Source organism: Lissotriton vulgaris, chromosome 12, assembly GCF_964263255.1.
Source record: "Lissotriton vulgaris chromosome 12, aLisVul1.2, whole genome shotgun sequence".
In the NCBI taxonomy this organism is placed as follows: Eukaryota; Metazoa; Chordata; class Amphibia; order Caudata; family Salamandridae; genus Lissotriton; species Lissotriton vulgaris.
In genome coordinates, this window is record NC_141700.1 from 763042266 (window position 1) to 763068732 (window position 26467).

Below are 26467 nucleotides of genomic sequence, written 5' to 3' on the forward strand. Positions count from 1 at the left end.
CTGGGTTTCCGCCTCCGTCTGAGGTAGAGGGAGGGGACCTATCTACAATCCTCCAGGCGATCAGCGCCTCCCAGGCGTCGGTGGAGACTAAAATTGGGGAAGTAAGAGTGGATGTGGCTTTCATCCGGCAGGACCTTAGAAACGCTACGGCGCGCATTACCAAAGCCGAGTCCCGTATATCCACGGCGGAGGATGACCTGACCACCCTTAAGACCCAAGTGGCCCGCCTTCAGACACTGACGTCGGACCTCCATCACAGGGCGGAAGACGCCGAAAACCGGGTCCGCAGGAACAACCTACGCCTACTGGGATTTCCGGAGGGGGTGGAGAAGGGCCCTGTAGCCAACTTCCTGGAAACCTGGATCCGTTCCTGGATGCCTGCGGAGAAACTCTCCCCCTGGTTCACCATAGAACAAGCCCATCGATCCCTGGCGCCCAGACCACCCCCTGGAGGCCCTGCCCGGCCCTTCATCCTCCGCATCTTCAACTTTCGGGACCGCAATGCCATCCTGGGAGCGGCCAAAGACCTGGGCCCCCTGCTCTTCCAAAACTCTAAAATAATGATCTTCCCGGTCTACTCTAGGGAAGTCCAGTCCCAACGGAGGTCCTATGACGAGGTCAAGCAGAGGCTCAGGGTGCTGGGTCTGCGGTATGGTCTCCTTTTCCCGGCCCCCCTCAAGGTCCTGTTCTAGGACAAGTCCTTTTTCTTCGACACCCCACAAGCGGCCTGGACCTGGCTCACGGAGGAACGTCCCCTTCTGCCTGGGCAGGTGCCCTGCCCTGCCCGAGGGCCCAATCCTCAACCTGCCCAAGAGAAACCCAAGCCAAGGCGACGCCGAACCGGCTCCTGCAGGCGGGGTCGTCAGCGACAGGATGCCTCTCACTCACCGGAGGGGAGACCCAAGCGATCTCCCCAGCCCCCGGACCAAGGAGTTCCCCCCACGGCTGTATCACCATCCTTGGTCATCATTGACGGGCCCTCGGACTCGGGTACTAGCCTGCGCAAGTCCAGATCGGACTCGGATTTATCCGGCAGCCCTGTGTACCGGGACTCCCCACAAGATGCTGCGGCCTGAGCCGGAGCCGTGAGCGGTCTGATAATGGCCTCCCTGACCAGCTGGGCCGCCCTTGACCGGCCTCTTGGGCCCTACCCAATGCCCGGAGGGCTGACTGCCTGGAGGGGGCTGCTCCTGAGAACTGTAATTCTAACTGCTCATGTCCTTCTTCCCTTCTGAGTTCTTCTCTCTACCTGTTCCTTCTGCTACTTCATCCTTCTGTCCCTTATGAAACTGCTGCAACTTTCCTGTAATGTTCTTTTCCTTGAAGCTTTGTTCTTTATAGATGCTGGCATTTATCCGGAAATATGGAGGGGGGTCCTCCTTTGTTTGACTCCAGACTAGTGCTACTGTTCCCAACTAACCGTTTAAGTTTAGTGTTAGTCCCCTAATGGGGGGGTTATTCTTTGGTTGTTTGTAACTTAGGGCAACAGATGCTTCCTGTTCTGAAGTGTAGGGTGGGGGGAGTTGGGGGGTACCGGGGAGGGGGGGGGGGCGTTGTCTCCCACTGGTTTATTGTTTTTAGCCGCCTACGGGCCGCTTTCTGGTTTAGCGTTGTTCGGCCACTTCTCGGCCTCAGTCGTTGCTGCCCTCGCGCAGCTGGTTGCAGCTCCTCCTATTGACGGTATGTGGTGGGTACATCCTCCTCCGAAAAACACTTCCTGCCCTCTGATTCTCTTGCTACCCTGGGTTTCTGCGGGCTACCATGGGAGCAGGCCGCAGGCGGCCGCCCCCTTCCCCTCGTCCTCCACCTGGACCCCTGGTGCCCGTCCCCTGCGGGCCCGCTCCGAATGCCCACCTCTGTTCTGGAACGGCGTTGTATGTCCTCCCCCCCGAGGTGTGTCTCCTGTTGTTCCCATGATCTCCCACGTCCCCCCCTCCCCCAATGTCATACACTCTGGTTAGACCCCTCCACGTTCTCTCCTGGAACGTTTACGGTCTTCTTGATCGTGTCAAGCGCACTGCTGTTCTTCGAGCGGCACATTGCCACTCGGCGGACGTGCTCCTTCTCCAGGAGTCCCACCTTTTAGGGACACAATGTAACTTCCTGGCCCGATACGGGTTTGCGATGGTCTGGCACTCTGGGTTCCAACGTGGGTCTCGAGGGGTGGCGGTTCTGCTTCGGAAAGGTCTCCCCTTCACCCTTGTTAAAGCCTACACTGACCCACAGGGGCGATATGTGGCGATCTCAGGTTTGGTGGAGGGCTGTCCCCTGAACATCCTGAATCTGTACATCCTGCCCGCCCTCTTGTCCCAGTCGCTCCGGTGCCTCACACAGATCTTCTCCTCCTTTCCACTCGGCCTGACGGTTGTTGGCGGCGACTTCAACGCCGTGATGTAGCCGAGGCAAGACACGACCGGTCCCGCTTCTGCGACCCGAGTCTCCTCTACGGCGGCCCTATCGAGCTGGGCGTCGGCTCTAGGACTTTGTGATATTTGGCGAGTCTGGAACCCCCGCACGACACAGTACACTCATACCTCGGCCTCCCACCATACCCATTCCCGCATTGATCTCCTCCTGCTCCCCGCCACAGACTGCCATTTGGTCTCTGGAGCGAACATCTTACCTAGGGGACTGTCTGACCACTCCCCCAACTCCCTCCGACTCGGCTTAGCTCCGGCAGGGTCGCGAACGGTATGGCGCCTCAATGCGTGGTTCCTACAGGATCAGGCACTAGTGGACGCGCTAGGACAGGAGCTAACCCACTATTTCACTGCCAACGAGGGCTCGGTTCCGTCGCCGGGGACCCTTTGGGAGGCCGGCAAGGCGGTGATTCGCGGGGTGGCGAGGGGGCTTGTCCACGCCAAACGAGCGGACCGGCTGGCCCGACTTACGGAGTTGGAGTCCCAAGCGGCCTGGCTGGAGGCCGAACCAACCGCCATTGATCAAGGGGATCCCACCCGGCAGTTAGCGTTGATCCGAGAAGAGCTCAGTCAAATCTCACTTGACTCGGCCCAGCAGCTGTGGGGGTCGTCGGTGGCGTGGATCTATGGCTGGGGTGACAAAAACGGTAAACTCTTCCATAACTTAGTCTCCTACCCCAAGATCCATCGCATTATTCCGGAGATCCGCGCATCTGATGGCACCCTCCAAGTAACCTCCGAGGCCATTGCTGGCACTTTTGCCGCATTTTACACCAGCCTCTATGCGGTGCGACCGGCAGACGCCCTTCTGACTACCCTCTTGGACGGAGCCGGTGTTCGTCTACCCGCTGTTACCCCAGCAGATGCAGAGGCTTTGGAAAAGCCTTTCACACTAGACGAAGTCCTAGAGGCCATCCCCCTTCTGAACCCCGGCAAGACGCCCAGTCCGGACGGGTTCCCGCAGGAATTCTACGCGCCTTCCGGGATACCCTGGCCCCCCAACTGCTGGGTCTTTTCCTCCACGTGGTGGATCAGGGCTCCTTCCCCCCGAATCGGACTTGGCCACGATAGTGGTCATCCCCAAGAGCCACCCGCCCTCTGCGAACTGTGCAGAATTCTATCCTATCTCCCTTATTAACACTGAGATCAAGCTCTTCGCCACAATTCAAGCCCAGAGGCTTAAACCCAGTATCTGGTCCTCCCAGACCAATGTGGCTTCATGCCGGCCAGAGGCACCCACCACTGTATCCGCCGCCTCCACTTGGCCCTGGCTCATCGCGCCCGTTCCCCCATACTTAGCCCTCCTCTTTCTCGATTTTGAGAAAGCCTTCGATACGGTGGGCTGGGTGTATCTGCAGGATGTCCTGGAGGAGATGGGCTTTTTCCCACAATTCCGCCGGTACATTGGGATTCTCTACGCGAATCCTAGAGCCCGGGTGCTGATCAATGGGTTGCTGTCGGAGGCATTTCTGATATGCAGAGGCACGCGCCAGGGGTGTCCCCTATCCCCACTCCTGTTCGCGCTAGCGATGGAGCCCCTGGCGACGCTCATCCGGCAAGACCCCCTTGTCCAAGGGTGGGCCTGGAATGGAAGTCACATAGACAAGATTGCCCTCTACGCCGACGGCGTGCTCCTGTACTTGGCGGACCCGGCGACCTCGGGCCCTAGATCCCTGCAGATCCTTCTCGATTTTGAGAAAGTCTCTGGCCTTCGACTTAATGTGGCCAAATCTACCCTGGTCACGCTGCACCCCTCCTGGGAATGTTTCCACTGGCAGTCGACCATCCCCCTTAGATGCCACTCGGTTAAATACCTGGGGATATGGGTGACTCTTCTGCCGGAATTGGAATGGGCACTGAACATCACGCCCCTGGTAGCCCGAATGCGATTGGACCTGAAGAAATGGCAATCCCTCCCCCTCAACCCCTTGGGACGGAGTGCACTGTTTAAAATGATGGTCCTCCCCCGCTTCCTCTACACTTCACAAAACATCTCCATCCCCCTTTCCTGTGCTTGGTTCCGAGAGCTCGAAGGAACCTTATCCAGGTTCCTCTGGGGCGGCGGTAGACCACGGATCTCCCTCGCCCACAGCCGCATCCCCCCCTTCGAGGGCAGCCTAGGGGTGACTCACCTCTATCTCTATTACCTTGCCACTAAACTGATTGTGGTCCACGACTGGTACGCGGGCGGCTGGTCCGACGCAGCATACCGGGTGGAACTGGAAGAGACAGACTTCTTGCAGATTCAAGCGCTCCTCTATGGCTCCCCGATCCCACAAACCATAGCCCCAATTACGAGGGCGGTCTTGTTGGCCTGGCGCGCCCCCCTGCGCCACACAGGGTGAGATCGCAAAACTACCCGCCAGACGCCACTCTGGCATGGAAACTGGCTCCAGGAGGTATCGTCCCTAAGCGGATTCCGGCGTTGGGACCTCATCGGAGTGTCGGTACTCGGAGATGTATGGGTGGGGGATCACATTCGAGCCTTCGCTGACCTGCAGCAGCGCCACGCCCTTCCCCATGCCCAGCATTTTAGATATCTGCAGCTACGCCACGTCACCCACGCACATCATCCCACGCCAACCACCCTCCCAGAGTTCAGCCCACTAGAAGCCCAAGTAATGATGGGGGATCTGAGTAGGGGGCGGTATCCCGGATTTACTGCGCCCTTGTGAACAATAGCCCCTCATCCCTCGACCAGCTACGTGCCCGGTGGGAGTGATGGGTGGTACCCCTAGAGGAGGCTGATTGGAGGAACGCCTAGATTGCCCCACGCACCCTGACCAAATCACCCAAGCTGCGTCTGGTGCAGATGTACTATTTACACGTCCTACCTCACCTCAGAGAGGCTTTTCCGAGCCCGATTGAGGCCCTCCCCTGATTGCCCAAGATGTAGACATTCCCCGGCTGACTTCTATCACATGGTGTGGCTGTGTCCGGAGCTGGAGAGGTTTTGGAGAGGAGTGGAGCGGGAGCTTTCACAGGTCCTGGGCTGGGAGATCCCTCATGACCCGCTGCAAATGCTGCTGGGGATCTTTGATGGCCTGGACTGCACCAGAATGGATAAACGTCTGTTGGGAACGGCGGTGGCCATGGCCAAAAGAGACATAGCATGACACTGGTCACGAACTGCGGCACCCACGGTGGGGGGATGGAGAATGGGGGTGGATTGGTGTGGGGCCCAGGAAGAGGCCCTATTCGAATCCCGGGGCTCTCCGGAACTGTTCCCTAAAATATGGTGGAAGTGGTTCAACATGATCCCGCCTTGAACCCAAATACACACACTGTCTTCAAAGTTGTTGTTACTATTACGCAAACGGTAATGTCGGACTGGAATGGATTTACCCTACCCATAAGTACTGTTGACCTTAACTCATTGTACCTGTTGATTTGTGAGCTGCTGCTAATGAAATTTCTTTGCTGTTTTAAAATGCTTAATAAAATTGATTATCAAAATAAAAATATCGGTGTTAGCGCACTCATGTCCACAGTTGGTTAACAATTTCCGGGCCGATTTATGTTGGAATATTTGCATTAGTGTACCTCAAAACTACAGGGTTAAAGATTCGCATTGCTCAAAATACCATTTTATGTGAAAAATTCCCATTTTTTCCTCATTCGTAAGATAATGTTTACTCCATGTGACTCCATCACCAGCACTGAAGAATTCATATTAAAACGGGGCCCCTTAGACTTTCATGCTTCTCAAGTGCACTTGTTTGATGTTTCACAATTTACTTTTTGTTCTATTACAACTCAAACGAAGTCCTGTAAACGTTTTAAAAATACACAAAACAGGCGCCACTATAAGCATTGCGGCACACAAGCAAATGATGTAAATAGCCCAGGAGGAAAGCAGCTTGAGCACATTATTTAAATAACCCAAAAGGAATGCAGCTGGGGCAGTTTTCTACTGACATATTTCCTCACTACACCATTTTGTGTTCAAATGCCGGTATGTTCCTCAATGGAGAGTTGCTGTTTACTCCATGCAACTCCTTCATAAATACCTTAGTGACCTGCGCGGATACACACCAGGACTAACCCTAAATAGCAAAAGTTTTCTCTGCTTCGGCTTTAACCCATTGGACGCTGTTGACGGAACCGTTCCTTCACGCCCCTCGGGTGGGCTGTGCTCATGACGTAACGATTCCGTCACGGCCCGCTCGCCGCCCCTGCGCGGCGCTGATTTCGCACCTGTGCGGCGCGTTTCATTAAGCGGGCGGGGTCGTGACGGAACCGTTCCATCACAAGCACAGCTCACCCGCGAGCCGTGACGGAACGGTTCAGTCACCCGCGTAGGTGAGCCACGCCCCCCCCCCGCGGCCGTTAGTGCTGTGGCGGAATAGCCGCCGCAGCGAAGGTGTTAAGGAGAGTGTTTGTGACTAGTGTACGTGAAATAACAGTGTGTCATATATGCAGATGCCCAGAGTTTAATAAATTGGTTATCACTACTGCATCAACAGGCCAGACTTTGTTGGTAATTCTTGTGAAATTACGAAAGCATTGAACTACAGGGTGAAAGTAGCACCACATTGCTAAGAATACCGTTATAGGTAAAAATGCCTCTTTGTGTATTATTCGGAGTTAATGTTTACTTCATGCGACTCCTTCACCAGCACTGAAGAATTCATATTGAAACTGGGCCCTTTAGACGTTCATCGTTATCAAGTGCACTTATTTGATAGGTTTGACAATTCCCTTTTTTTGTTCTATCACAACTGAAGTGAGGTTGTGTAAAATTTAAGAAAATACATAAAAACAGGCGTCATTGCAAACATCGCGGCACACAAGCATATTATTTAAATAACCCATGAGGAATGCAGCTGGGTCAGTTTTCTATTGAGATATTTGTCAAATGTATCCTCAAAACTACCAGCCAAAGTAACACCCCATTCCTCACAATAGTATTATGTGTTCAAATGCCAGTATGTGCCTCAATAGGGAGTTGGTGGTTACTTCATGAAACTCCTTCATGAACACCTCCGTGGCCTGCGCAGCTTCACACCAGGACTAAGCCTAAATAGAAAAAGGTTTTTCCTGCTTCGGCTTTAAGGAGCATGTTTGTAACTGGGGCAAATTAAAGAACGGTGTGTCCAACATGCAAACACTTTATGGGCAGTTTTATGCTGAAATATTTGCATTAAGTGTACCTCAAAACTACAGAGTTACAGTTACATTGCATTGCACAAAATACCATGTGAGAAGTTAGCCTGGCATGTGATGTCCACTATTCTAGTGGACACCCTGCACCAGTCTAAACTACCCTTATTGATGGTGGTTGTAAAGTCAACCTTATAGACAAGCTATCCTAGTGGTAGCAGCCAGCAGTCTTAGGCTAAAACCTCAGAGAGCATGTGAAGCAAGCTGTTTTACCAATTATAATCCCTTGAGTACCAAATGAAAGGACACCACACAAGGTATATATCAAATATATATGTATTTATTTCTAACACAACCCCTCTGAACTCTTTATGAGGTCAGAGATCGAAATACATCACAAGTTACTCATTAAGCATACTATAAGTTGCACAAATACAGTTCTGCCCTAGGGGCCTCACAAACCATATACTAAGTAAGTGGTATAAGAACCACTTCAGGAATAGGGATTAGGCCTAGGGCCTGGGGAATCACTGGGGCTACACCAGACAACCAAAGGTTAGGAAGTAGGAGACCCACGGGAGACGCGTGCAGTGTCTAAACACAGTTGCGAGTTACCATTGACTTACAATGGAGAACGTAGAAGTTACAAAGTTACAGTGTTAAGACACTTCCGAATGGACTACGGTGAAACCCTTTTAAACTAGGACACTTCGAGAGTCAACACCCACGGGAGCACCAGAGTACTCGAGTTACCTTACCCAGGGAAGCCGGGTGCATAGGTGGCTTTTCGTGTCGGGTTTCGTCGATGTTTTCTATGGAGATCTGCAAAGAAGTGCTGCAGGCGACCAGAGGAAAAGTGTCCGGGTGGATCCAAGGGTGGATCGGAGACGAGAAGAACCTGAAAGCAGAGGGGACAGAGTCTGGGTCACTAGCCAGTGACCAGGAAGGAACCAGGAAGGAACTAGGCGTTGTCGAGTTGATTCAGGTGAAGAGGTGAAGCTTGTCGAGGACCAGGAGGCGTCGATGACAACCAGGAGCTGAATTCTAGCTGTCCCACAAAGGATCTAGTTGACTGCGGTGTCGGTATCCCGACTGAAACCATCAAGCCTTGGTAACCACAATCCACGCAGGAAGTGAAGATGGGCTTTGAGTCAGACCATCAAGGTCTGGGGAGTTTTTCCTTTGGAGGGAAGCTGGAGCAAGCCTGGAGCAATCAGGAAAGTGGTGTAGTTTCAAAGGTTTGTCTTCGGAGGGCTCACTAGCCAACGGGCTAGCAACCGGGAAGACGTGTTAAGCTGAAATGCAGGAGCAGGCCCCACGCGGCACTCGTGGAGTGTGGAGGGCTGAGCTTTGGTGGAAATGGCGCTCGGGTCTAGGGCTTCTCAAACCCCAATGTACAACTTTGAGGGTGCCTCGGTAGTTGCACTGTTAGCAAAATGCAGGATGTCAAGAGTGTCCGGTCCCACGTCTCTCGTGCCTGCCACAGGTCTCAGCTTTGCTGTGGATGTGGGTCGGAGTCGGAGAAGTCTGGAAGTTTAGTTCCTGAGTAGCTGAGTCTTTGGGTTCAGGCAGGAGCGTCGACAAAGAAAACCGGCAAGTTACTGCTGGTGCCTGTTTGCACATGGTGGTCACTCCTTGACCACAAGGGAGATGTCTTCAGTCTTCTAGTCGATATAGAACGTCGAAGGTTCAAGAGTTCGTATCAATGTTTCCTCCAGGATTAATCTAAAGTCTCTAGACTCAACTCCTATCTTTATACTGATTTTAGGGGCTGGATTACCTGCTAGGTCCCTCCTATGGGTGGACCCTGAGAAGGAGGTGGTTACACCCCTTTCCCTTTGTCCAGTTTTGCGCCAGAGCAGGGCTGGAGTGCCCCAGCGACTGGTTTGAACCGGGCTATGCATGGAGCACCTTGTGGCCCCAGGCAGTGTCTGGAAAAGCATCTTTCCATTCAACCCACCCTGCCCCAATACACTACAAGCTGTCTGGGGAGGTGCTAGCACCTCCCCTGACAGGAAACCTATTGTCCAGGCCTCCCTTGCCGGAGTTTCATCCAGCAGCAGGAGGTCAGACTCGTGTCTGTGGCAGCAGCATCCATTTTGTGATGCTGATTCTCTGTTTAACTTTAACCGGGTAAAGCAGTAACTACATGTCTTTTCCCTCTAGAAGGGTAGAATGCTACCCCCGGCGCCAGAACTGGTGTGGGGGGGGGGGGGGGGGGGGTAGTATTCCAATGGGTTTGACACCTTACACGACATGTTTTGATAAAGCCAAACCAAAGTTAGCATTAACCGCGAGGATTATAATGCACTTAAGAGTATATGGTATGGCTATATCATAGAACAGCTATGAGGAGATGGTTCCGAAAGCTGCAGAAGGGCCCATCTCATGCTAGAGCACCCTCTCACATAAAACCAAGCACTCTGCCTTCAGGATTGTCAAGGCCTGCCATAGGAGTGACTTATAGGTATATATGTGTCTATATATAAGGGTAGATATAGGTATACTTTATCTAAGTAAGGGGTGATTACACCACCTCACCCAAGCTGAGTGATCAGCCTGTGGTGTCAGATTGGATGGCTAGCCAGGGGTGGCATAATACATGCTGCAGCCCCTGGTAGGCCTTGGATGCACCTATGCCCTGGGTACCTATGGTACACTATACAGGGGCTCACAAATCTGACCCAATTCCCAATTAGGCATGTACCTAAAGTACATGGTATCAATTTAGAGAGAGAACAGCTGGGCTGTGGGTTTGATTATCAGGCCCACAGCCACACTAATGTCGAAAAACCAGAGAATCACAGCAAAAAGTGGGGGTGACCATAGGAAGCAGACCCTACTCTCCTACATACCATTTTAGGTAAAAAAAATCCACTTTCTGACTCATTCATAAGATAATGTTTACTCCATGCGATTCTTCACCAGCACTAAATAATTCATATTAAAACGGGCCCCTTACATGTGAATGCTTCTCAAGTGCAACCGAGGTCCTGTAAAGTTACAAAAAATACATAAAAACAGATGCCATTATAAGCAACGCGCCACACAAGCAAATGATTTAAATAGCCCACTAGGAATGCAGCTTGAAACTTAGAAATGAAAAAAACGTGGCTGCGAAAGTGAAACTGACCGCGCTGTCATTAGTAACATGATCCAAGGGAAGAATGCAGATGCCACAATGCGCACTGCTGCTAGCTCCCGACACCAAAATGCTGTGGGAGGGAACATTTAGACAAAAGGTGGGACTAACACATGCCTTTGGCCATTTGCGTGCTTTCATTTTTTAAAGACACACACAATGGCCAATAAAATGTGTGGGAGTTAACAAAATCACACAGACAAGTGTAGGGTAAGTTTGGAATGCTCACAAGAAGCTTCCCATAGAGCAGCGCATGCGCACTGCGCTAGGTTCAACCTAAAAAGTTTGTGCGGTCTGCTGTAAACTCTTTGTAATCATAAGTCCCTGAAAGGTCCAAAAACCCCTAGAGGTTCTACAGTGGACCTCCGAGAGTGTGCTAAGTCGTTGTATTATATTGTAAATGTGACAATTATTCCTTTTTCTTTAAAGTTCCCATGGTGGCATACAACGACATTGTATCGCTGCAAAAGGTAAAACTGCAAGCAAAAAAGGTGGTCCAAAAAAGGAAGTCTTCAGCATCTAAAGACAGGCCGGTAACAAAGAAAGGGACTCCCCAAAGGAGCGAAGCAGGTGTTTTACAAAATTCAGCGTTCAAAAGAACCCTGAAGTATTTTTGTCTCACACAGCCTGTTCCTCGATAGCTTAGTCACTGGTCGAAGGAGGAGGTGGTTATGAATGTAAAGAAAAAGTTAGACAGGCGTATCCAAGCATGGGCTTGTGAAGAGTTGTATATATTCTTTTTTGTTTTTTAATATGAATTTTTAAAAAATGTTTTATCCCAGAGCAATTGCAGAAGGTCTCTGTCGGAGTACTCAGAAAGGTTAAGGGGACATCAATGCCTTTAAAGGACATGAAGAAGGCACTTCAAAATGGCCAGACATCAGCAAGCGGTGAGAGATGCACTGTGCACCTCGACGTACCATGCACGGACTTTGCAAGCGCAGGCCATAGAGACATTCTTTACTCTACACCCTATAAAACTTTACCATTAAAACCTACAAACAATACATTGAATACTCCTACTGCAAGCCCTTTTCTGCCAAGGCTTGTAGACCTCAAAGGTTGCACACTTCTAGCTGCAGACACTCAACAGCCAGGGTTGTGTAAAACCCAGGAAGGTGATCTCAAGCTATGGAAAAACCCAAAAGTGAATTGCCTTTCCTTAATGAACCAGAAGAAGCCTGCGGTCCTGGGCCTACTGTCCCTTTAGATATGTCCTTTAAAAAAAGTTACAGCTCATATACGTCTCCATAATCCACAGGTAGCTAAATGTTCAACGTCTGAGAGGGTGAATGTAGATGTGCTCCCCAGAGATGGATCCCCAAAACCACCTATAAAGATAGCGGATACATTTTGGGATGAAGGGCTTGAAAACAATCACCCTCAAGAGGACAGACCTATAAAAATCACTCGGACTCTATCTGACATAGGGCTTAAAAACAATGATCTTTTCCTGCATGTATTAGGCTTCTCAGGGGCCTGACAGGGGTGTCAGAGAGTTCTGAAACACCAGCCAAAGACGAAACTGCGCACAGTGTGCTTTCTAGTGTAGACCCTAAGGAGCTGTAGACAACTGTTATCAGTCCCTGCTCTTCCTACACCTTTACGGCTTTGAGCTATTATGACCAGCATTTAAATTCCCCATATTTGATTTCACTGGTTACCAGGCGCGTACAATCCCAACAGCCCCTGTCAAGTACAACTCTACCATAACGCTCCTCAACATACCTCGACAGCAGTACAGGGTAGAGTGAGTGTCAAAATCAGAGTTTTGAATCAGCATCTAGGGGTGATCTTTCCTCAGGAGTAGCCGGGTGCTCGCATTGGGACCCCCGTTGTTTATTCCCCCAAAACCCAGACCTTCAGAAAAGTGTTAGCAGGGGTGGCCAGAGAGCTCTGCTAGGTAAGATTCTGGGCAACATACACCACACCCCTGCTGTCACAGATGACGCCACGGAATATGACATTTTAGACCATAAAACTCTACCAGAGGCATATATGAAAGACATGCACCATGCTGTTAGAAAATTAAAATCCAAGTTGAACTGTAGGGCCCCAAAACTGGGTAAGCCGCAAAATGAGAACAGGTCTTTGAGTGATGTACAGCGGGAGACAATCCAGAGGGTACAAAGGTGTAGAAGAGAGGTGAAACAATCTAGGTTACAGACATACGGATTATGCCATCCTGACTGGGCCAGCGGCGATCCCTAAAGAGCTACTGCTCCACATCTATGAATAAAAAGATCCAAAGGTCAAAATATAAACAGAAGGTACAAGATATTCTTGCTAAGGCACACCGTTTCTTAAGGGTCTTCATGACCAAAAAGAAGTAAGAGCACCCCAAAGAGGTCCTAAAAGTTCCAAATACCAAGATACCTCATCCTAAAATTACTGTGGTTAGACCCCATATCACATATATAGGAGAGGCCCCCAGACACTTCAATCCATTCAAGAGTTCATGTGGTAAAGTTGAGAGACCTGGATACAGCTAAGTATCAAGAACCAATCTGGGAAGATAAACGTTGGAACGCGTTCTTCTCTCTGCTGGACACGCAGAGGCAGCTGGACCGCAACAATCCCCAGAAATCATCCGACAAACACTGAGACAGAGACACCAGTGCTCATCCAATAATTTCAAGGGAAGGGGGTTTGGGAACAAACATTAAACTAAAATAAATAGTTAAAATAAAAAGCTAAAAGAAAGAAAGAAACAACTGGTGCATGTTCATGCCGGTGGAGAAGCAAACTCTGGGTCACAGAACAATCTGGGACATCTGTCCTAAAGCTAGGATGAGTATGGAGACCAGCTCCTGCAGCAGTAGTAGAAGACATCAATAGGAACACAAATAATGACATAAATCATGCATAAACATCTGCATTGGGTCACGATAAAAGAGGTCTTTTAGAATGATTAGAATATATTAGAACTGCACTCACACCATATGGCGCCAAAGATAAATGCACACTCGCAGAATATTGTGCCAAAGATCAATACACACTCAGACAATATTGTGCCAACGAAGATTACAATAAGCACACCGTACATTCTCATTTCAATGAGATAAAACATAATCTGTATCCTTCAGCTGAAGTATATCCAAGGCTTGGGAACGTTACCAAGACCTTCTTACAGCGAGAAAAAACAGAGGTGTAACAAGATAACAATAAACACTGCAATAATAATATACACTTCTATTAGCAAGAACTATACACAAATTACATAAATGATATGAGGAGGAAATGACCAAAATCCAGGCAAGCAGCATAAAGTAAGCTGAGTGGGAACAAGAGGGAACTGTGATATAGGAATCGAAGTCAGGAAGTGTCTGACTACAAAGAGTTTTGTACGAAGTTACCCAAGATTTCCCCGATAACCAGAAATGAGCCAGGAGTCAAAGCAATGGAATTCCACTGAGCACAAGAGTTAAATGTAGCCCAAAAAGGATTTAGACTTATATGCGAGTAGCAGCATCAAGGATGGAACAGTACTCGTCCGACCAGCACCTGCAGAGAAAAGCCATCACTCCGCAGGATCTTCAACAGGAAACTCAATGCGAAGCACTGAAGACGAGCCTGGATGAGAGTTAAATACCTTTTACCAGGCTGATGAGTCATGTAGGCTGCTGAGTCATGGAGGTTGCTGAGTCATGGAGGCTGCTGAGTCATGGAGGCTTGTAAATTGAATTGAAAATTGAAAATTGAAATTGATACTTGTATAGCGCACTACTCACCCGCAAGGGTCTCAAGGCGCTTGTACGAATACCGCTGTGGAACCCATCTTGGCTTTCCCTGTGAGGCGTCCACTCCTGGGCACCCCCAAGGTGGAGGGCAGGCATCCTTAGCGTTGTGGGGGCCGTTGTGGAGATTAAGCAAGCTATTGCCCAGAGTTGCAGAGTGGGACTCCATGATTGGAATAGGCACCGAGGCAAGAATTATCAGGTCCGTGGGATTTTGAGCCCAAGACCCGCCGAGGCGGGGAATTGAACCCTGGTCCCGGGCTAGATCTCTGCATCAGGGTCTGCCGCTCTAATCATTGCGCCACACTTCTCCACTACTCCACTCCACATGTAGGCTTGTTGAGTCACAGAGGCTCCTGAGTCATGGAGGTTGCTAAGTCATGGAGGCTGCTGAGTCATAGAGGCTTGTTGAGTTATAGAGGCTGCTGAGTCATGGAGGTTGCTGAGTCACGGAGGCTTGTTGAGTCATGGAGGTTGTTGAGTCGAGCACTGGCATGGCTTGGGAAACAAGAGATAAGGAAAATACCACCACATACCGGAGTAGAGAATTAAAGAAATATGAGTCCGCTTTTTTTCCTCAGGGAACACTGGAAGTAAAAGAAGGGACAAGCCGAGGGCGAGAGGCATGTGTTGAGAACCTGTTAGGAGCCCCAACCCGACAGGCAGACTTCCTAGGAAGGATGTAAGTGAGTGAAATTGACCTAGCGCCCTAGGGTTCACCCTGAATAGTTCTCCCACTACTGCTGGGGTGTGGAAGGCAGTGGGCAGTCCGATGGATCCTGACACTAACACACAGATGGTGTCAGAGTACGGGTTGTAGGTGGAGGGTCGGTGAGGGCATTTTCAACAAACGCACCCGAGCTAGTTCAAACAGGTTGTGGAAGGTTGCCTAAAAGCAGGGGACTGTGGTAAGAGAGAAAAGTGGGCAAATAATGCCAAGCAGCGTAGGCTTTTAATAAGTAAAGCCAGAATTTTTGCTACAAGGCGGCTTAAAAATACTCTGCCTCAGAATCAGTGTGAGCCACCCCATAATTATTCTTCAGAGAGCCCCACTCCCAACACAAACAGCCAAGCTGAGGATTCAGAGATGTTGGTTTTAGAGAGCGTCAGAAGGTACCATCGAAATGTTGCGAGATTTAATGCTACAGAGCATTATGAAGAATTCAGGTATGTTAACTTAGAAAGCATAAACTACTCTGAGCAAGGGGTTTAAGATATTCACCAGGCCATGCAAATGCTCATAGAATGGCTGTTACAATGATGTGGGCCCCTATTGATGCCTCCATTTACAAAAGGTATCTTGAATGGCAAGCAGTTCTTTTTCAGCAATAGTGTAGTCGCTCTCTGCCTCATTCATCTTCCTAGACATATAAGCATTAGGATGTAATTACCCAGTTTCAGAATTTCTTTGTGTCAAGACTGCCCTGGTGGCAGCATTGGAGGCATCTGTCTCAACAATAAATGCTTTGTCTGGGTCAGGATTTGCTCAAATTGGAGCGGAGATGAATTCATTTTTTAGGTGAATGAAGGCTTTATTAGCCTCTGGAGTCCAAGCAAAGGAGGTGTTTTTGCCCAGCAATTTGGTAATTTGTCACTATCATTGAAAAATGATCTGTGACCCGGCAGTAGAAATTTGCGAACCCCAAGAAACATTGGACATCTCGAACACTCAAAGGGATTGGCCAATTCTCAATGGCCTGTATTTTACATTCGGCCATTTTTATGCCTACAGGGGGCAGTATTACTTCCAGAAACTCTACCTTGGTCACGTAAAAACTCACATTTTGTGATTTTACAGAATAAATGGTGTTTTTGAAGTGTTTGTAACACCATACAGACATGTTGGTAATATTCATTCACAGAAGGGGAAAAAAATTAAATGTCATATCTATAAACTATGACGAATAAATCTAAGAATTCATGGAAGAAGTCGTTTAGGAAGAATTGCAATACAGCTGCAGCGTTACATAATCCAAAAGGCATAACCCCATATTCGAATAATTCATAGCGAGTTTGAAAGGTGGTTTTCCACTCATGGCCATTTCAAATACGAACCAGAGGGTAAGCCCCTTTTACATCCAGCTTAGTATAAATGCCTGCCTTTTTTACTTAATCCAGAAGCACAGGTATTAATAGCAAAGGATAACAATATTTTACAGTCACATTATTCAAAGTGTGGTAATCAATGCAAGTTCTAAATTCACCGTTGGCCTTAGAGATGAAAAAGAGAGGTGATACTGCCAGAGACTTATCCGCTTAACCGCAGCGCGAATTCCGCCGCTGTGCGGCGGTTTTAATGAGTGGGCAGGGCCGCGTCGGCCGATGGATGTGTGCAGCACTACGGAGGTAGTGCTCGCGACGGCCATTGGCCGACTGGAGCACTTAAGGGGTTATAAATCATTATATTTTCTTGTCAAATATTATTAAGATTTTTAAAATATATTTTCCTATTTTAATAGAGAAAATCTCAGCTATTGAAAACATGACTCCAGTAATGTTTGTTCTCTCAAAAAAAGATTGTGGGGAGTACAATAATTACAGGGAAAGATTAACTGTTCCCAGAAATCGCTGTCAGTGTATGAACTATTTCTCTGACCATTGCATTAGCAGAGCAGTTACTCTGTGGGACTTCGTAGAAAGGACTTCAGAGCATAACCTCATAATTTCCAGAGAAACCGTTGAAAAAAATATAAACTGTTGCTAACACTATTTGTGACTTGATAGTTTCAATTCTACATGAGGTTCCACAGAACATTTCCAAACCTAATCCAAAATGTTTCAAGAGAGATGCTTACTAACTCCAAATTTAAAAGAATAATTACCCAGAAAAGGCAAGTGAGTAGGGATCTTCCACTCCAACCAAAAAAGTAGCCATATATTAGCATTCCTGGATATCCCTTTCCCACTTTATGATAAAGAGGACTTTCAAAAATGTATGGTACTATTCCCCCCACATAACCAACTAACAATTGAAAGAAGAGATATTTGGATGATGGCTGGGACCCTTAAAACATTCTCAAACTATTCACCAAAATATATACCTACACTGTAGCATTGACTAAAGTTACATACCTCTAGTTTTTGGACTACTGTATAAAATGTAATTCTCATACCAAAGTTATGTCATCAATATATTACAAAAACTAACAGACAAAGACCTGAGAAAATATTAATAGATTTAGAATTGGTAATCATTATTGTTAATAAAATAATTTCCCCAATAAAAGAAATTCGGGGATTTTTTTACCACTTTTCCCAGTAATCTGGCCTAAATTACAAAACAAATCCCGTGCAGATAACTACATGTCATACAGTAAATTGAAGTCTGAAATTAAATAAATGATCTACTTTAGCCTTTGTACTACCCATCATGTTGCTAAACATTTTGCCACCATTACTCAAAGTCAGTAATTTGCTAATATTAAAGAAAAATTGGCTTCTTTACTAAATTACTTTGGAAATATATGGATTTACCATCTAAGCAGATCAGGTTGCAGAAGAAAACAATGTTTTAATATTAAATGGTAGAAGAGCTACACAACCTTTTTAGAGGGGGTGAAAAAACTAACCATGTCATAGGGGATATGCATAATTATTTTGCTTCTTCACTTGGAAAATCACATCCCACATTCTCCCATTTCTTGGGCACTGTTTTAAAAAACAGAATAGAGTTTCCAAGAACAGAGAAAACACAATCATTCCTGAAAAAACAATATATAAAAGCATGACTTCTTTAAAAGTAGAACAGGTCAACATATTTTCAGAAGTAGACCAACTTAAAAATGCGGCTTATACAGTAAACTACTAATTGTTTCTAAATAAAATCCCTACTCACATGCCTTGCTAAGCACAGTGTTGTAATCAATGATACCATTTCAGATGCTCCATTGATGTTATCTGTGATGTCATAGAACATGGCATGAATGATTTAATATTTGAGGTAATAAGCAGTGCATGGCGAGGGTTGAGGTATAGTTACTTCAGTTAAGTATAACTGGTGAATTCCAGTTTTTTTCACTAAAAATGAAGCGTTTTAACTGACATTTTCACCTATCTATAATGTCACTTTAGCCTTGTTTTTTTCAGTGAGTTTCTCAAGGTTTTTTTAAATGTAAAGTGAGGTGGACAAACACCGTGGGCGGCTAATCCTTGTGCCATGCATGGCTTTGGTGCCTGCCCCTCCCTGCCTCCTTATGCCTTATTTTTATTTGTTGTTTTCTTAGACTGAATCCCAGGGTTATACAATGGCGGGCGCAACATTCTCTCCATGTTGCAGTGAGTCAATCAGATATTGTTTTTGGACCTTGCAGTACAGCGATAGTACCGAGGGAGTATGGCCCCAGATAAGCAGATCACGTGTTTTTAGAATGCGGTACTGCAGTACTCAGAGGAAGTACAGCGAAGGTAGCACATTGCTAGATATCTATACATTTTGAACCTTAATTTCCTGAAAACTACTCAACATATTTACACCAAATCACAATCAAAAATACTTTCAGGCTCAAGATCTAGCTTTCAGCCAAATTTGGTGTAATTCTTTGGCACCTTTTACACTGTCTCCGCCCTGGTCTGCAGAGCTGCAAGAAACAGCAGATCATCAATCCTTCTTTTATTTCCTCTAAGGTCATGGGAACAGAAGATGGATCGCCAATAAAGTAATCATTCACCATTCAATGCATTGGCAGCCCTATTATTTCTACAAACCATATTGGAAATAATAGAGAGGCTATTTTTCACACTCTCAGACACTGTGCATGCTGAGGCGACGAGCTGGTAACTATCAGCAGTGGTTGTATACTCCAGCTGGTAGTGTGCTGCATCTACTGATCACAAAGTGAGGAAGGTAAGGTGTTGAGGTGAAATAGTTCCATGCATTGTGGCAGATGTGTATCCTTGTTCTGAGTCCCCCAGTTGCAACGACATTTGGATCTGTGATACTGGTTTTTGGTCATGTGTGAACTTGGACCTCGAACTCGGTCTGCGCCTTGACCTAGACCTGTTTCACAGTAATGCAGTCTGTTAAGACTTGGGGAGGAGGGGGGCACTAAGTGCTACCCTCATGAAAGTAGGGGGAATATACCCGAACAGAGAGTTAAGTGATGCAAGCACAGTGATGGCAGCATATCCATTTTGTGTTAGTAGAATCAGTAATGAGAAAAGTCTTTTTACCTGTGTCACAGGAGTGGCGCATGCTGACCCACTCGTGTAAAGTTCTGTGGCTGTTTACTGTGGCTGTTTACTTAATTTACCCTTGATTCTGTGGTTTGTGGCACTCTCTGGTAAATACAACTTCAATCAAAAAGTATTCAAGTTTATCCGATGTGGGGTACCAGTGGGTATAGCCCTCTGATCCGGGACATCAGTGAAATAACGTAAACAGATGTGCCGTCTTAGATTAGAACAGCATCCCCACTAGGCACACCCTTCCCTTTTCGTGATGAAAAGTAATTGTTTGATATAACTTTGAGTGGATCCTGTTTTATTGCTGGTTAGAGCCGTTTCTTGGATCAAAGAATATATGTGTTGTGTTTCGTCTGTAGAGATACCAAAAGTGTTGGCTCTATAGTTCTTGATAGGTATGACTAGTGGGGACGCTGTTCTAATCTTAGCACATCTGTTTACGTTATTTCACTGATAACCCGATCAGAGGGTCATAGCCACTGGCACCCCACATCAGATAAACTTGAATACTTTTTGATTGAAGTTGTATTTACCAGAGAGTGCCACAATCCACAGATTCAAGTTATATTTAATCTCTGATCAACTACTGTGAGCACCTAATCTCGATATGTCCTACGATGATATATCAGATATCATGGACAATAGAGCGACACTTTTGGTTTCCTCTACAGACGAAGCACAACGCATGTATTCTTTGATCCAAGAAACTGATATAACCAGGAATAAAACAGGATCCACTCAAAGTAATATCAAACCATTACTTTTCATCATGAAAAGGGAAGGGTGTGCCTAGTCGGGGTGCTGTTCTAATCTTAGACAGCGCATCTGTTTACTTAATTTACCTTTGACTTGCATGGGTTGTGTACAGCGCTGGACAGCGTGTGACACTTGTGAGTGCATGCATGCTGGGGGCAGTGTGTGATACCTGTGTGTGAGTGCTGGGTTACATATAGTCTGTCTGTGGATGGTATATAACATGGAGGCCTGTGGGTTCCATTTTTGAAGCACAACTCCTGCAGAGGCAGAGGCTGGAGAAGTGAGGACTTCAACCCCGAGACAGAACTTGGGTATTGCTGACATTCCTGAGAGCTAGGGTGGAACACATACACTGAAGAGAGAGAAGCAGAGCATCCTCTTTGCATGGCAAGGGGTATTATGATTCCAGCAAGAGTTACAGGTTAATGGGGCATTAGCTGATTGTCAGGGAGGTGAGGTTATTGTTAAGGTTGACATTAGTAGGGAATCTTGATAGAGAGGAAGTATTAGTCATCTTAACAATTATGGGGCATATTTCAGTGGAGGCTGACAGCCAGCCGGGATCCTCGGGTACTCCCTTGGCGTATGTTATGGGTCACTCCTGCTGTGGAAGACTGTCCCTTTGACAAAGAGCAAAGCAGTGGATAGGGCACTTCAAAGGAGCTGACACTCCCAACATACATTTCAACTGGCAAGTCAGTAAATCGCATATGTGTCTGGAGTTGGACTATAAAGGTGGGAACCTGTGCCCTATACTTTGTTGAACACAACCGTCTCATCAGATGAGGGACGATCGCAAAATCTTCTTGCTGCTGGAACCAAGACTTGGGAACCAAGGTCTGCCAGGTCTCCAGTTTGGGTAAAGGCCATCATGCAGGAGTTAAAATCACTTGCCCTGTGCCTGTAGCAGCAGCCTTCTTCTGCCTGCCTGCCAAGACCAGTGTGCCATGTGAGCAGCGAGTCTGGAGAGAGCGAGGCTCAGCTGCAATCCTTGCAAGTGGATTCTGGTGAGCAGAGTGTGAGGACCCTGGCCCAATCGGGATCAGTGTTGTGAGGGAAGCATCCTCACTCATGTTGAAATCAGCATTAGCACTCATCTTTTTGAGGCTGTCATCAGTGTCCGGGACCCCCGTCAGGCAGGAGGAGGGTTTTTGGTAACATCAGGACCATCACCCCTGCAAGTGAGACAGTGAGCCATCGCCCTTGCAAATGAGGCTGTGGGTCATCGCCCATGTCTATGACCCCCAGGTGCCAAGGAGGGAGGGAGGTCACTGAAGTTATTGGTCCCTCGCCCGTAGGATCCAACCTGATCAGGATTGTTGCTCGTATTTGTGACCCTCGTAAGCCAGGAGGGAGTCATGGGCTGTCAGAGGAGTCCTTGTGTCCAGCGTAGGGTCTCAGAAATAAGTTTAGAAGCTGCCCATCAGGGATGCCGCTGCTTCACTGACTTACCGGCATGAAGTGTGAAGAGGAAAGAGCAGCTGCACCTGCAAGCCATTGCAATGTGCGACTGCCCCACCACACTGATCCCGCAGACCGTAGAAGGGTGCAGTGCATACTGCTCAGTGTTGAGTGTGGGGGAGAGCAGCACCCCGATGTCAGGAGGGCCCAGACATAGAAGGAATGCAAGGACTAGCACATTCTGAGAATGAGCCCCATGACAGGAGGCCCAACACATAGGCTCCCAGGAGAAAGTGCACACTTCATGCACACACGCACACACACACACACACACACATACCCAAACAAACACACACATGCTGCCATTCTGAAGATATGGATTGTCATTTGTTAAGGACCATAAAGGCCCATATTTAGCCTTAAGATCATGGTCAGGGTGGAACCCTAAGTAGCTTTGAATGTTAGTGACGTCGAGCAACAAGGAATCAGTGTGAATTATTTTATGTATTAATCAGCAGCGGGTTCTTCTTGAGGGCAGGGAAGCATCGCACTACCTTTACAACACAGTTGTTACAACGCAACGGCCTTTACATCGCATGCCATTACAATGCATGCCATTACAACGCATTATAAGGTAAGTAATGGGGATTTTTTTGTTTTAGGGTGGGTATGGGTTTTGGGGTACATGGGGATAGTATTTTTACCCCTACACTATAAAACACTTACACTACTGTTGCACTCACTGGAGTGGGAATAGCAATTTTTACCCCTACACTATCCAACACTTACCCTACTGTTGCACTCACTAGAGTTGGAATGGTAGTTTCTAAAAATGCGTTTGAATGGCATGTGTTGTAAAATCATGTGCTGTAATGGTAGTTGCAATGTAAAAGCCGTGTTGTAAAGGCATGCGTTGTAATTGCTTGGATTGTAACGTCATATATTCAACATGGAGGATTAAAGGATGTCTGGCCAGACCTTGCAAAGTATGCATGTCCGTTTGTCCGGTAGTCTTGTGACGGCCAGCCGGACATGCGCACTCTGCAGGTCTTCACCCAGCTGTCTTAGACAGTTGGGTGAAGACCAAGCACAGGCCTCCAGAACCTTATGGAGCATCTAGCCAGCCCGCTCCATCCAATCTTGGTGCCGCTCTCATGAGCCACGTCAGGATTGCTTAGGGAAGTTTGCCGTTTGAATCGTGCATGGAGCCAGACAGCACACGGAGGATACAGCCCCGGTAAGTCAATTTATTTTATTGTAATGCTTGCCAGTGTGGGCTTTTTTGCATGCTTGCTTTATTGTCTGTTTTGGGAAGCGGTGGGTCACTTTACCCGCCTCACCTCTATCATATGCAACCAGCTGCTCCTGGTATTATGCATAATGGTAATGACTGCGCCCCCACAAAATTTCCAAATCCCACGAGATTGGCTGCCATATTGGGCGCAGCAGGCTATGAAAGCCATGCCGGCCCGTGACTCACTTGCTATCTCACTTGCCTGCAGGAAAGCAGCATCTCTGCTCCTTGGCTCATCGCGCGGTGATTTTCTCGATGGCCCGAGTTCCCAGAAGCTTATTTCTACATTCCAGAGGGAGACCGCGACCACAACCTGAAACAGAAGAAAAAGAAGAGAACCATTAACTGTTGCAGCATCTGCTCTGTGGAATCACAGTCATGCGAGTAACTCACAGAGAGCTGAGACTTACTGCAGTGAGTTCTGAACTCACAAGCTCTCAGTGGAGGAGAGAACCTGTAAAATAAAATATATTGTTTAATATTTGCTTCACGAGCAAATTTGAACCCCAACGGGCAAAGTACTAGTGTGAATAATTGTCGCACTAGGAACAGGTTGACTTTAAGCTTATATTACTTTGATATTGGTATCCAATTCCAAATCTTTATTTCGATCACATGATCATAAAAGATGTACAAAATTTACCTCATAAGTTAAAAATCCGGAATATCAATATGTCATTAATATAAAATACATTAAGAATAAAAAAAAAATTAATGAAAAGAAGGTGCCAGTTAGTCAAGGGATGAAAATTGTCAAGAGTCTCCGACCCCCTTTATCAATATTGGTATCAAGAAAAGAGACTGGCTAGTCTGCAGGCTGAAGAAATATTCGAGTGGATCATAGTTGACAACCTCTTAAAAGCCAGTAGAGGTGCAAGGGTGGATGGGCGAAAGGTCACATTTTTCATGTAAGGAAAGAACTGAATAGCAGTTACGCACTGTACTTATTTATTTACAAAGGGGTGTAGAAGGCACTACAACCTTTCGGTGAATAGGACATGTTACAACGCAAACATTTACAACATGTTTTTACATCGCAACCTCATTTACAATGCACGATTTTACGACTCATGCCATCACAAGGCACTTTTAGAAACTGCATTTACAACACATTCCATTACAACACATACCATTACAAGACATAATACTTTTAGGGTAACAGTGGGGTGCGTTTTTGATAGTGTAAAGGTAAAATTACTATTCCCACTCCAGTGAGTGCAACAGTAGGGTAAGGGTTGGATAGTGTAGGGGAAAACATTACTATTTCCATGTACCCCCAAACCTATACCTACCCTAAAACTTAAAAAAAACTCCATTACTTACCTTATAATGCGTTGTAATGGCATGGGTTGTAATGGTATGCGTTGTATTGACATGTGTTGTAGTGACATACGATGTAATGCCTGCGATGTAATGGCATGCGATGTAAATGCAATCGCGTTGTAATGACTGCGTTGCAAAGGTACTGCGTTGTAATGGCTATGTTGTAATGGTTGTATCCTCCTTACCGTATCCTGAGAATCAATCATAGGTGAGAAAAAGGTAAATTTAAGGTAAGGTTAGTTGCAACTGCTATCGAAAAAACACAGAAAGGAGACTTTCTCTTACACCTGCTATTTCCCCACCACAGCTAGAAGGGGATCTTTTTCCAACCTTTGCAAACCCCCCTGAACTTGCATCATTTCTCATGTCCTCTTTTTCAGAGTTACCTTGTGCCCAGTTGCCCCCCGAAGTAAGTGACTCGGCGGTGGCCCCCTTGCCCCCTCCAACATTTGTAAGCGGGAAGGTTCCAAAACCTCACCCCAGGCGTAAAAAGCTGAAACGTGTAAGAAAATCGTCGAACAAAAGAACATTGCCACCTGCGATTCCTCTGCTTGAGCCTGGCCATTCTTCCCTCCCTATGGGGCCTCCAGTGTGGGCAACCCATTTATTAATTGATCTCCAGGCCCACATTGATCAGCTTCTCACCTCTCATTTTAAATCCTTGTCCTCCAGGATCGACAAGCTTGCCTCACTCATGCACACCGCAGGTCTAGGGAGAGTTCAAACAGCTAATGTGACGGGGAACACGGGTACAAGAGTGGACATGGGATCTAACTTGATAGCCCCCTCAGATAGGAGGATATGTGATAGTACCCGCCCAGTCAAACCCCCTAATCCCCAGGTTCCCCCAATCGCCCAGAAACCCTCTAAGGTACCTTCCACTTCTGGGTCTTCTGCAGGCAATAATGAGCTTCCAGCTGCATCTGGCCCATTAGGGTGTGATCCACATGTATACCAGCCAGCACCTGGAAACTCGCTCCCTGGCTTGAACAGACCCGAATGCCCCCTTCCTCCAAAACCTTCCGAAACCAGGTCAAAAAGATCCCCACCCTGGCCCCAGCTTCCCCCAGAGTCAGCACCTTATGTGGTGGTGCTTACGGGATTTTCCCCTCTGACCTCTTCCCTGAGTGAAACCTTTACAGAGCTAAAGAACATGGTCACCTTCTGGCTAAATAGGCACAGACCAATATTGGGGCCCGCACAGGGGTAGATTCTATATGTGCGTAGGGTTAGTTAGTTGGGGACCAGACCCAAAGATATCATTGGTGATTGTGTAATCATCAATTTTAGGGATCCTGTAGTGGTAAAACACATATTAGGCAGAGGTGGGTCTGCCCACGTGGATACTCTACTGATTAGCCATTTGGGATATCTTTACTCACGTCCCTTGGCCGTAGCCAGGCCAGAACAACTTCATTCCTTCTACGGGGACCAAGAACCAGAGTTTAACATTCCAGTGGGTAACAGATATAGGGTTCTGAGTAATGTGGATTGACCACTAACAACCAGGGGTGTTGACCCAATCGTCCTGAATCCACTGGAGATAGATGTGGTAGGCGGCCCAATTGGTGTAACAGGGCCTATGGAGCTGGTCATCAGCCCACCGGTCCATGATATATCGAGTGGGTCATCACCTCAAAACTGGGCTTCCCTGGGAGATGAAGGGGAAAGTGCCACCCACCCACCTATAACATCCACCTCCCCTAGCGCATTGCAACCCTCCATGGTTCCTCTAGCACATGTAGTGTCTAGCGGTTCACTGATTGGGTCCTGGAATGTGGCTGGCTTGGGGACAAAGCTACATAATCGAGAGTGGGGAGGGCTGATGGACGGGTACGATCTCTGATCTGTGGACGTTCTACAGGCTTTTTTAGATGTATATAATGCCAGTTATCACCGGACCATAAAAACATCCCCCGTAGAGGTGACTCTTTAGCTGTTTGGAGAACGTTGTATGGGCATAATTTAGCTACAAAGATAAAGAAGCCTATTTTTAAAAAAGGTGATCACGTAAGGATTTCAAAAATGAAAGGTGTCTTTACGAAGTGCTACCATCAGACTTTTAGCAATGAAATATTTATATTGGAAAGTGTAGAACTTAAAGAAGGGG